The sequence below is a fragment of the Hipposideros armiger genome, unplaced genomic scaffold (genome assembly GCF_001890085.2).
Source record: "Hipposideros armiger isolate ML-2016 unplaced genomic scaffold, ASM189008v1 scaffold_369, whole genome shotgun sequence".
In the NCBI taxonomy this organism is placed as follows: domain Eukaryota; kingdom Metazoa; phylum Chordata; class Mammalia; order Chiroptera; family Hipposideridae; genus Hipposideros; species Hipposideros armiger.
The window spans coordinates 2,036,527-2,048,588 of record NW_017731719.1 but is presented as its reverse complement, the minus strand read 5'-3'; the positions used below and the strand labels follow the sequence as shown (position 1 = coordinate 2,048,588).

At 37.9% G+C, this 12,062-nt stretch overlaps 1 protein-coding gene across 1 annotated transcript in view; it reads right to left on the bottom strand.

Annotated features, from left to right (window-relative positions):
* RANBP9 (RAN binding protein 9) overlaps window positions 1-11,491 on the bottom strand; it is a 73,129-nt gene extending 61,638 nt beyond the window's left edge. Inside the window, exon 1 of the mRNA XM_019662182.1 lies at window positions 11,365-11,491. The gene's annotated coding sequence lies outside the window, so the exon portion shown is untranslated. The remainder of the gene's footprint in view (window positions 1-11,364) is intronic.
* Between the last annotated feature and the right edge of the window lie 571 nt (window positions 11,492-12,062).

Sequence of the window (12,062 nt, the reverse complement as noted above, 5' to 3'; positions counted from 1 at the left end):
CAGGGGCTGCAGCCTAAGCAGTCACCGGCAACCCATGGCAGCCCAGCTCCAGGTCGAGCTGTTGTTCAGCATCTTAGCTGTAGAGGGCAGTGTCACTGGTCCTCATATGTGGGATCCGAACCGGAGCCCTCTGGCATCCCAAGCCAGCTCTTAACCAATGCGCTACTTGGCCAGCCCAGAGATTAATATATTTTTAAAATGTATTTTATGTGATTGAAATACATCTTAAGCCAATTTTTCTTTTTTAGACGAATGTTAAAATTTGTTTGAATAGAGAAAAAAGGCTGGGAAAATATACCAAAGAATGTCAACTGCAGTTTAGTATTTATGGGTGGTAGGATTCTAGATGCTTTTAAACATAGTTATGCTGTCTAATATTTCACATGATTTGTTTAACTGTTTGATTTCCCCTTTTGCATTAAGAATGCATTACACCTTATAAATGCAAAAAAAACTTTCTTAAAATAAAAACCACATGCATTTGCTGGGTATAAAAATAACTGACACAGTAAGGCGTAAGGATGATTTGGGATTTCAACTACACTGAACATAACCAACCCAAGAATAATTTAAGAAATGTCATGGTTACAGGTCACTTTTCCCACATCCACTGGGTACTCTCTTAAATAACTCACCACCAAAAATGCCGCCCCTACCATGGTTTCTAAATGTAGGTAAAGAAGTATCCAAAATCCAAGACTCGTTTAGTTCATTCCATAAACGCCAAGTACTGACACACTGTACAAGCACAGAGCTGGAGGTTTACAGATGTTGTCCCTACCCAACTCCATTCAGTCTACATATTTATCCAGCACCTATTTTATGCCCTGCATTGTTCTATGCACTGAGGATACGTACAGTACTGAATAAAACGGACCCCCAATCCCTTCTGCTTCTCTTCACAGAAGCTGTCTTTCATTGCTATATCTTACCTGGCATCTTCAGCAACTCCACCTCAGAAATTCCACATCTCTTCTTAAACCTCACTAAAAACAGCAACACTATATAAATTTTTCCATTTTGTCTGAGTTTATCAGCTCCTTACTGATTTCATTTCTTCCTTATCAGCCTGAATTAAAACTGTCCATTGAAATATCCCCTCACTACTAACCTCAACTACCTACAATTGTTTTTCCAACTTACCTAACCTGTAATTTCCCATCCTGCATCAATTATATACTTCAGCTTTCCTCCCTAACCAGCTGAGTACATAGACAAAAATGGTATTATGTATGTAAAACTGCTCTCACAACAAATTCATGGTTTTAAATCTCATAGTTCCTTGGTACTTTTACTTCCATGATCAATGAATATTTACTAAGTAACTACGTGTGGGGCAACACAGGTTAAGCTGTGAAAAAAAACAAGTCTATGTTCTCATGGAGCTGACACTAAAAGGGAAGACAGATCTTAAATAATTATGAATATGATGAAATGCTATGAAGGGGAAGTACAAAGTGCTAAGAAAGCAGATAATAGAGATGCCTAACCTAATATAGAGGGGTAGAAGTTATCAGGACAGGCTTCCCGAAGAAGACATATTTATGCTCCAATCAATTCCATATTCCATCCCACATTCCAAATTTATATTTAAGTCCCAGACTCCACGCCTTCAGCAAATGAACTCACCTCCTCAATCTTTCTTTGGACTCACTGGTGATTCATCTCCTCAGCTGATACATAGGACCAAGTTTCTCCTATCCCAATGGAAATTGGACTCATCTTTCTGGAGAGTAATTTGGCCATTGTATCATGAGTCTTAAAAATGTGCATGCCCTTTCTTTTGATCCAATAATTCTACTTTAAGAAATCTTTCCTAAGGGAACAGAGATGGATTTTGTGCGTAATAATTACTTAATAATAGTGAAAAGAGTTAGAATCAACTGAACAATAGGAGAATCGCTATGGATGTGCCTTAATATACATACAACAGAATGTATTGCAGCCAAAAAACAAAAACAGATGTTCAGAGCTTTTAATCTTATAGGAAAATGGTTTTAATTATGTAAGAAATACATAGTAATAAATACGTATAAGTAAATCAATAATAAAAACAGGATGTAAAAATCTGTAAGAAGAACAGAACTGTTTAAAATATTAAAAAGTGTATATATAAAAACTGGAAGCAAACAAATTGAATTATTAATAGTGGTTGTACAAGATTATAATTTTCTTCCCTATATTTTTCTGTACTACTCTCTGAATCTTTCAATTGGCAGTGCATTATTTTTCTGAATGGACTAAGAATTACTATTTTCCACAATAGCAACACAGCTACACAGGCTACTGGCTCCACTATTCATCCGCATTCCTTACCCTAATCTAACTCTGACACACTGCACCCGCTTCCATCCCAACTTTAAAGAAATTGCTGTAACAAGGATTAAAAACCTCTAAATGACAAATCAGTGAACACTTCAATTCTCCTTTTAATTGACTTCCTTGGCTTCCAACACACAATACTCTGTAGGATCTTTCTTCTAACTCTCTGACCCATTTCTTCTCAGAATCTTTAGCTAGATTCTCCCTCCTAATATACCATAAATATGGTGTTTCTCATGTTCATCCTAGGCCCTCTTCTTTCTTTACGCTACATACTTGGGTAATCATATCAATTCCCACGGCTTCAACAACTTACATTCTGATGACTGCAAAATCCACCTACACCTCTGCTCTCTCTCTCATAAATCCCACTTATTTTTAAGTCAAAGCTTTGCTATTAATTAATCATCTAGATGTCCCAAAGCAGTTCAAACATTATTCCCATCATCTTCAACTTCAAAGTTCCATTTCCCTCCAGTATTTCGTACTTTGTTTAGCCACAACACCATCTATCTGATCAACTGTCCAAGCCAGAAACCTGGAAGTCATCCTTAACTCTTTCTCTCTAAACAGCTACCCTCACCACTCCCACTTCCTACTCAAGCTGTTTTTCTTTAACTGTCCCAAATAGATAACAAATCTGTCTCCTTTCCTCACTAAGTCCACTACAAAGATTAAGCCCTCAATTTAAAATCTTATTAGCCCAACTGGTCCTCTGGATGTCAGTCTCGAACCTCTCTATTACTGTGAAGGTGGTAATGCCATCACAGTCACCTCTCTAAAATGCAAATCCAATTGTTATCATTCCCTTGCTTAAAACTAGCACCTAAAAGATAAAGGATAATATCCATTAGCATTAGAAGTTCCTCGTAATCATCTCCAGGCACACCCACAAAACTTTGTGCAGCTTTCTCCTTCGGTAACAACAGCATCAAGTATGTGCACCAGGCACTTTAATAAGTGCTTTAAATGAATTATTTAATCTAATGTTATGAAGCTGACACTATTATTTCCACTTTACAAATGAGGAAATAGTTTATGGAAAAGTGCAAGGCCACAGAATATGTACGTGGCAGAGCGAATACTCAACTCTCCACCTAATCAATCCCAAAGTATACTTCATTATATTTTTTAGCAAAAGTAACTAATCAGCTTCTAAAACAGCTAGTCATCTTTGCAAACTCCGCTCACAGACTATCTCTGGAGGGATCCCTAGGAAGTTAGTGTAAGGAGGGAAATGGGTGGCTGAAGGACAGGGAGTGAGAGACTTATGTTTAACTTTCTTCCTCTTCCATAGCTGTACGAGCTACAAGCTACGCAAGCTTTCTCTGGAGGCTTCCCAAATCACCCTCCACCTTCCAAAAGAGTTGGTCACTTCCTCCACCATACGTCTTCTGTAGTTTGTCTGTATGTCTATTACTATACATATTTTATACTATTGGGTTGTCGGAAAAGTCATGACACATTTTTGCAACAAAAAACATGGAAAAAATACGTCATGACTTTTCAGACAATCCAATATATTTACTTGACATGTTCATTTCCCTTCTAATCTGCAAACTTCTGTTGGCAGGGACCCTGATTGGCCAATCCTCCCTTGTAAATCCTAGGTTCCTAGCACAATATCTGGCACGTCATAGGTACCCAACAAATTAATCCTCTTCCTCCTCCTCCTCCTCCTCGTGGTCGTCTATTTTTTTTTAATTTCTATCACAATCTATCCCTAAGCAACAGCCTCATAAGCTAATTCCTATCTCTAGCCATCTTTCACACTGCCATCACAACTGCATGTCCTCCACTCCTAGTATCTTTCTAAAACAGATACCACATCACTGCCCTGTTCAAAAAGACTAAAGGCTCCCTACTACGTATAGAGTATTCCACCTTAGAACTACCATCAAGGCTCTCTAATATTTGATCCATTCTTCTGTAGACTCTTCACTATAATCCCTCAAGTCTCCAACAATATTGAGTCATATACCTCAGCCAAAGACACTATATAGTTCCACTCCTCTCATGAGACTAGTCCAGCCATTTATCACCGTCTAAAATAATTTTCCCCAACAAAGTCTCTCAAATTCTTACTCATTTTATAAGGTCTATCAAATACTACTTCTTTTCTAAACCTGTTACCTTGAGCTAGAATTAATCATTCTCTCCTCAGGTCTCCCATATATTCTCTCATTCTTAAAGTACTTAATATGTCTTAATCTAGAGTTATTTGCGTATGTCTGTTCCATGCCCTACTGTACCCTCCCAATACTGTACTAGATATTCCTTGAGAGCCAAGCCCCACATTCAGTTCACTCACTGCATTTATTGAGTTTCTACTAAGTGCCAGGTCCTCTACGAGGAAGTATGGATAAGACAGAGACGAATTTCGTATTTACACTTACTCAACTGTGACAGTTACGTGTTCAGTTATATTTATTAAGTTAATAAATATATTGCTTACTAGATGCCTTTGTTCACGTTTTCCAATCTGTGTTTCCATTTGCTGCTTATTGCTGACTGAAACTATAAGTTAAAACCTTTTAAAGCCTTGTAAAGCTAGATGGGAAGAAGGCCTTTATTTTTTTCCACTCCCCCAAGAAATAAGCCAGAAAGTTAGCACAGAATGTTATTTCTATCAGCAAAAGAATTTAGAAATAGAACAGAGAGACTGGATTACTTGCTGGTTTTTCCTGAATCACTGGCAGAGTAGCATCAATATTTTGTTTGAAGAGCTAAAAATACTGCACTCATAAATAAATTATAATTCTAAAAATTTTCAGATAAAATACTTATTTTCCCTCACATTTTGAATTAACCGTCTCTCCACTGCCTCTACTGAGACGCATAATTTAAAACTTGAATGAAATTCCTGAACTGAAAGTACGTTCATAAGACAGATTTCTTTTACAAATTCATCTTGACAGTCAATAATCACTAACAAGAACACAACGTAAATACCAGAGGTATTAAAAAAAATGTATACCAGGCTGGCCGACTGGCACGATGGTTAAGAGCTGGCTTGGGATGCCAGAGGGCCCCGGTTCGGATCCCACATGAGGGCCAGTGACACTGCCCTCCACAGCTAAGATGCTGAACAACAGCTCAACCTGGAGATGGGCTGCCGTGAGTCACCGGCGATGGCTAGGCTGCAGCCCCTGCTGCAGTGGGTTGCCATGGGCTACCATATGTAGCCGGCAGCCAGCATGAGCGGCCGGCAGCCAGCGTGAGTGGCCAGCAGCCAGCGTGAGCGGCCGTCCAGAAGCCGGCGACAGATGTGCCTTGCCTGGGAAGAGCGCAATGATGGTGCCAACTTGGGCCTGTGAAGCAACGTCCTCCACAACTAGACTGAAGAACAAAACGACAGCAACTTGTCTGTTCCCCTTCCCCCAATTCCTCAGCACTGTTCCCATCCCAAGTCCCCAATAAAAAATCTTAAAAAAAAAAAAATGTATACAAGTGGACACTTTGGTCAATGTTGCTCAAGCAGTAGATCACCTTAATCAGAAGTATCTGGAAGCTTATGGCAACCACTTTGAGCCATCTTTTTATTATACCTCTTGTAATTGCAGAAGTCAAATGTGACTTGTATTTATCTTATGTTATTGGTATATATTATTGGTATATATTGAGTATTACAATTTTAATATAGCTTTTCTTTCTTAAAATGTGTCTACATTTTTTTGGTACTCTCTGTATATACTCTTTAAATATGTCTCCCAAAAAATTAAGCAAAATGAATCAGAACTTTATTTTTAAATTAATCATAAAATTTAGACACGCTACTTTGTCCTAAAAAATTAAACTTACTTTGCTGAACATATCAAAAACTACGTTTAGTTTAAATGAAAATCCAAGGCAGAGAACAAAACATATTATTTTTTCACTCAATAAAAGGAAATTCTGTCAAGTCTTACTTCTCAGCCAAGAAATACAAGTAACAATCATTATAGTCATATTACAAATTTTCCAAGACTGACTTAGAAACAACGCATATCACAGGTAAATTAAGAGGCAATTCATATCCATTTCTTATTTTATGAGAAAACTTGCTGCAATGACAATTTCTCTTTAAAAAACTAAGATCTTGGATCCAAATATTTATCTACCTGTCCTAATCTTGGGTCAATAGAGTGTTTAAAAGAAACTTCAATTTTAAATTAAGTATAATAAACTCTCAGATAAGCATGTATCACCACAAATGAAAGGTGACTAACAGCTGTTCTTTCTGGTCCCTTCTTTACAAAATATCTCTTGATACAGTTCAATACATCTCCAGAAAGATATTACTTGGCCAAAAATTAGCAGCATGACTTGCTTTTATTCCATAAATGAACTGTTCTTCCCTTCCAAAAGCATGGAGGTTGGACCTAGAACTTTGTTCAAAAAGTTTACCAGAGATAAATAAAACTTGACCAAAGAAATACAACAGACTTCTCCAAAAATATACATTTTTCCAAGAATAGACAGGAGGCAGGTACTATTTGTCATCCATTTATTTATTCATTCATATGAATACTAGCTATAAATTAAGTACTAGAGTTACAGAAATATAAAATAGTCCCTTACCCTTCAATCTGTACAGTTATACACCACCAAGCAATCAAAAATAGTATCGATATTATAATTAGTCTGCCCAAATGTAAACGAAGCATAGAAAAGGCACAATCCTATTTTGGGGAGAAGAAAGTACCACAAAAGCGGTACCTTTGCACTAGAGCTTGAAGAGTAATTAGTTAAGCTTAGGCTAATAGGGTAAGGGACCAAGAGACGGTAACTATAAGGAGGAAAAAAGCCTGCATGTAACACTAGAACTATGAGCTGGCATGTCCAGAGAACTATAAACAGTATCTTATGGCACCACATAACTGTCATCTATCCAATGCATTTTTTGCAGGTGCCGATTCTAATTAGAAACAGGTCTTTGGGAATATTTCTAACCTAAAACATTTGTTCCATCCTTCTCTTGTGGGACCACTTTATGCTGATTCAACTCCGTTTAGCATCCTACTTTCTATTTTCTGGGGCTTATTACTCCAAGCCTAAGCTTTCAGACAAGTGGAAATGGAGATTAACCAAATGCCCTAGTTAAGAGCTTCCATAGCTCAGGAAAGAGATGAGGTACAAAGACCTGGAATTTAATTGAAGTAAAATGTGAAGTGCCCTGAGAAACATTCTGTTCAATTTAGCTGTCAATTCAGTATTGTTAAGTATATTTGTAAGTCATTACTTAATCATTTCCAGAGTTGTCAACAAGTGCTAAATTTAAAACCAAAATAGAGGAATTATTGAGCTTGTTTTTCTTTAAAAAAAAAAAAAAAAAAAAAAAAAGCTCAGTTGGTTAAAAGGTCGCTCAAGAGTGTGAGCTCTGAGCAACAGTGGTTCAATTCCTGGCCCGAGCTGAGCTGCTGCTGCTGCTGAGCTGCCAACAGGTGGCAGGATGGCTTAGCTTAAAAAAAAAAGGTAATAACTAAGGATTCTTTAACATCATTAGTCATTAGGGAAATGTAAATGAAAACCACAAGAAACCTCTAGGCACCTAACGTAACAGCTAAAAATTTGAAATAAACAAACAAAAATGACAATACCAAGTGCTACTGGGGAGGCAGAAATGCTCAGACACTGCTGGTGGCAATTCAAACTAGTACAGCCACTTCGCAAAACAATCTGGAAGTTTCTTATAAAGTTAAAAATGCACTTAACATCCCATCCAGCAATCCCACTCCTAGATATTACCCAGGTGAAATAAAAACTCATTTACACAAAAACCTGTTCATAAATGTTTATAGTGACTATATTCCTAATTGCCAAAAACTGGAAACAACCCAGATGTCCTTCAACTGAAGAGTGGATAAGCAAACTGTGGTTGGTTCATCCAATCAGCAATAAAATGGACTGATCTACCAACATATGCAACAGAGATGAATCTCAAATGTGATATACTAAGTGAAACACGCCAGACTTAAAAGGCTACATACTATATGATTCCATTTACAAACCATTCCAGAAATGGCAAAACTAGAGACAAAAAACCAACCAGTGGTTACCAGGGGCTGGAGAAAGGGAAGGTGTGTCTACAAACGGGTATGGCGGAATTTGATGTGGAGAGGAGTGATGGAACAGTACTATACATTGATTGTGGTGGTAGTTACATGACCATGTACATCTGTCAAAGCTCACAGACCTACCTGCAGGCTAAAATTGGTGAATTTTACTATATGTAAAATATATCTAATTTTAAAAATGAAAGAAAAAAAAAAGAAAGGGATCCCAGAAACCAAGAGATAAGACTGAAAAAGTAAAAGAAGTTAAGTCTTCATGAAGGACTCTGCTAAGTTACAATCATAGAACTAGCTCAAACTGCCCTACCCTATTTCTAACAAGATACTGAACTGTTTTTCAGACAACAGAACAAAACTGCAAGTCATGCAGCCGAAGCATGCAAAGAGGTGAGAATTTTGACCTCCAATTACACCTGGAATCAGTTTCTCCCTCTACCCCAGAACCAAAGGACCGGGACATGACAGGGTCCTAAACGCCAGAACCCTTTCAGAGGCTATGTGTCGATTGTCCAGAAAGATCCAGGAAGACCTGGTGCTGAAGTCCCTTCCCCTATCTTACCACAAATGGCCAGGCTCCAAAGCCCTCCTATGGAAAACTGCCCCGCCAGCACTTCCACATACCAGCCTGTTCCCCTTAAGTCTCGTCCTGAACCCTGGATGAGGGAGACAGATGAGCTTTGCTTCCTGTCTCCTTGCAATAAAGCTTTTTTCTTTTCTCAAAAGCCAGTGCCATAGTATTCGCTTCTGTGTGTGTCTGGCAGTGAGCCCTTGCTCGGTAACAAAGTTTTAGATTTTATCCTCAAAGTAACAGATATTACTAAATGACCTAAAGAAGGGGACAGTCACAGATCAGTTCTGTATCAGAAAAAACACTGACAACAGTTATAGACCAGAGTGAGAGGAAAACAGGGGGCAACTGGGAGACCAATGAACCAACCACCTCAGTAATTTAGGGGATACATTACCAAGACCTGACTAAGGCAGAGACTGTAGAGATGGACAAAGAAAATAAAAAGCAATAATTTAATTCTCAAGTTTCTAGCACTAGTGAAAACTAACCAAGCTAGTATTGAGAAAAAGAGTTTAAACAAGCTAAATTTAAATGCCCACTGGGACATTCAAATGCAAACATCTGGTTAGATATACTGGTCCAGAGCTCAAGGGAATAGCCTAAGATGTAGTTTATATTTGAGACTCATCAGGGTATTTGCAGCCATGAAAATATAAGGTTAAGATCATGCAAAGGTAGAATATGTAGAGTGAAAGGTAAAGAGAACCCTGGGAATCATTCTGCACAACACCAGTATTATGGGGTTCATGATATAACATGAGTATAAAAAGAACTGGCTTACTGAGTATGCAGCAGGGGAATTAGAAATGGTTACAATTTTACTCTAGGTCTCTAAACCACTTTATGCTTGGCTTCTCTGATTTTATCTTTGGCTTGATCACCCTGGGAAAACTGAGGCAGTTAAAAAGTTATCACTGAATCCCAAGGTTTCACTTTCTACTTTACATATTATTGACATTAAGAATATTCAGCAAATAAAGGGAAATAATCTACTGAATACACTTACTTTGTCAATTAAACACAGAGGCAGTAAGAGGGGTTAAATGATCCAATTCAAATACAGGTCAACTTAACTCATACAGCCCAATAACTTTACCTTGGTAGGTGAACAAATGACTCCATGGATGCCTTAAAGGATCTCTGATACCACAATGAAGTTATCAGGAAATGCCATTGGATAGATCCAATGATTCTAGGTAATTAGTTCTTAACCAGAGATATGCACCAAAATTCTTCAAGAAGCTTTCTCAAAATGCCTATCTTGCTCAGGCTCTACTTCTAAAAATCCTGATTCAGGAACATTCAGGGGTAAGGCCCAAACTACTACATTTTTAACAGTAGATTCTGATGTGTGTGTACACACACACACACACACGTGCGCGCGTGCACTCTAAATATACCAATTCCAAGTTGTAAAGCAACGATATAAAAGTTGGTTCCAGGGTCTACATGGAGTTCTAACTGGAAGCTTCTAAACCACATCCTAATCCTTGGGAATTGCCTCCTACTGAGAGCATACAAACATACATTTTCCTGATCCAAACTCGAAATTCTAAGCAAGCCCATGTAAAATACTACGAATTTTTTGGCTTTGGTTAACTAGCTTCTCAGCAGAATTCAGAAAAAGATGGTATAAGAAAAGGCTGGCCGAGGGCGCATTGGTTAAGAGCTGGCTCTGAGCAGCAGGGCCCTGGTTCGGATCCCACATGAGGGCCAGTGACAATGCCCTCGACAGCTAAGATGGTGAACAACAGCTCGACCTGGAACTGAGCTGCTGTGAGTCACCGGCAATGGCGTAGGCTACAGCCCCTGCTGCAGTGGGCTGCCATAAGCTACCATGAGTGGCCAGCAGCCAGCGTGAGAGGCCAGCAGCCGGCGTGAGCTGCCAAGAGCCTCCGTGAGCGGCCGTCCAGAGGCTGGCGACCGATCTGCCTCACCTGGGAAGAGCGCAATGATAATACCAACATGGGTCAGTGAAGCGACATCCTCCACATCTAGACTGAAGAACAAAAAGGACAGCAACTTGTCTGTTCCCCTTCCCTGATTCCCCAATGCTGTCCCCCTCCCCCCAATTCTCCAAGAAAATCTTAAAAAGAAAAAAAAAGGCATGGAAAATGAGTCACTGTCTATTGTTTAATTCCAATTCTCCATTTTATGGACAAAAGTACCAGAAAACCTTGATTAATGTCACCAACTCAAGCATTAACTTCAACTAGTATTTAACCAAAACCAGATCTAACCTGCTATACTGGAATATTCAGATTCTACTTTTTCAATTACCAAAATTTCCAAGATTCCAATTTTCCAATTACATCATAAACAGTATGAATCAAAACTATTTACATATATTTATATATATAAATAAAAAATAATTACCCAAGAATAACAAACAATTTTCCCACCAAAATTTACACTTACCCATCTCTTCCTTTACTGACAATTTTTACTTCAAAATAATAAATCCCACAGGCTGCTGGTATTGGATGTGTGGCACGAACTGATGCTGCATCTTTCGGGGTTTTGCCATGACCTGCATACAAAACAGAAAGGGAAAAAAAATCGAATGAGATATTCAAATGAAAATCTTCACAAATAATTCAAGAACAAATATGGTTTTCAGATGATATATCCATTTATGTTCCTATCAGCACAAATAATTAGACTAATTAAACATTTATCATCACAATCCAATATGCAAAAAAGTCCAAGTTAGCCATGGAACTCTTCATACATTACTAGTTTCAATAAAATTTCAGAATCTGAATACACTGAACCTAGCAATCCTTTATGAAAATTAAAGTATTTTAGGGTAGACTATATTTTTAGGAGAAAAAAAGGCCTCACTTGAAGAACATAATGAGAATATGATCTTAATTTTATTCATCTAAATTTGCATATCATTTATAAAATTTTTCTAAACAACACTCTTTTGCCAAATGGCCTGCTTTTTAAACCAGAAGCATCTGTATCAAAGAGCATATTTTTAACTTAAATTTTATACAATTAGAGTGAATTGGCAAAATAGCTTTTTTACTTTAAGAATTTACAACTGACATATCATTAATTCTATAAAAAGGCTGATCCATAAAATTTCTTTGGTCAATTACAGCCTGAGA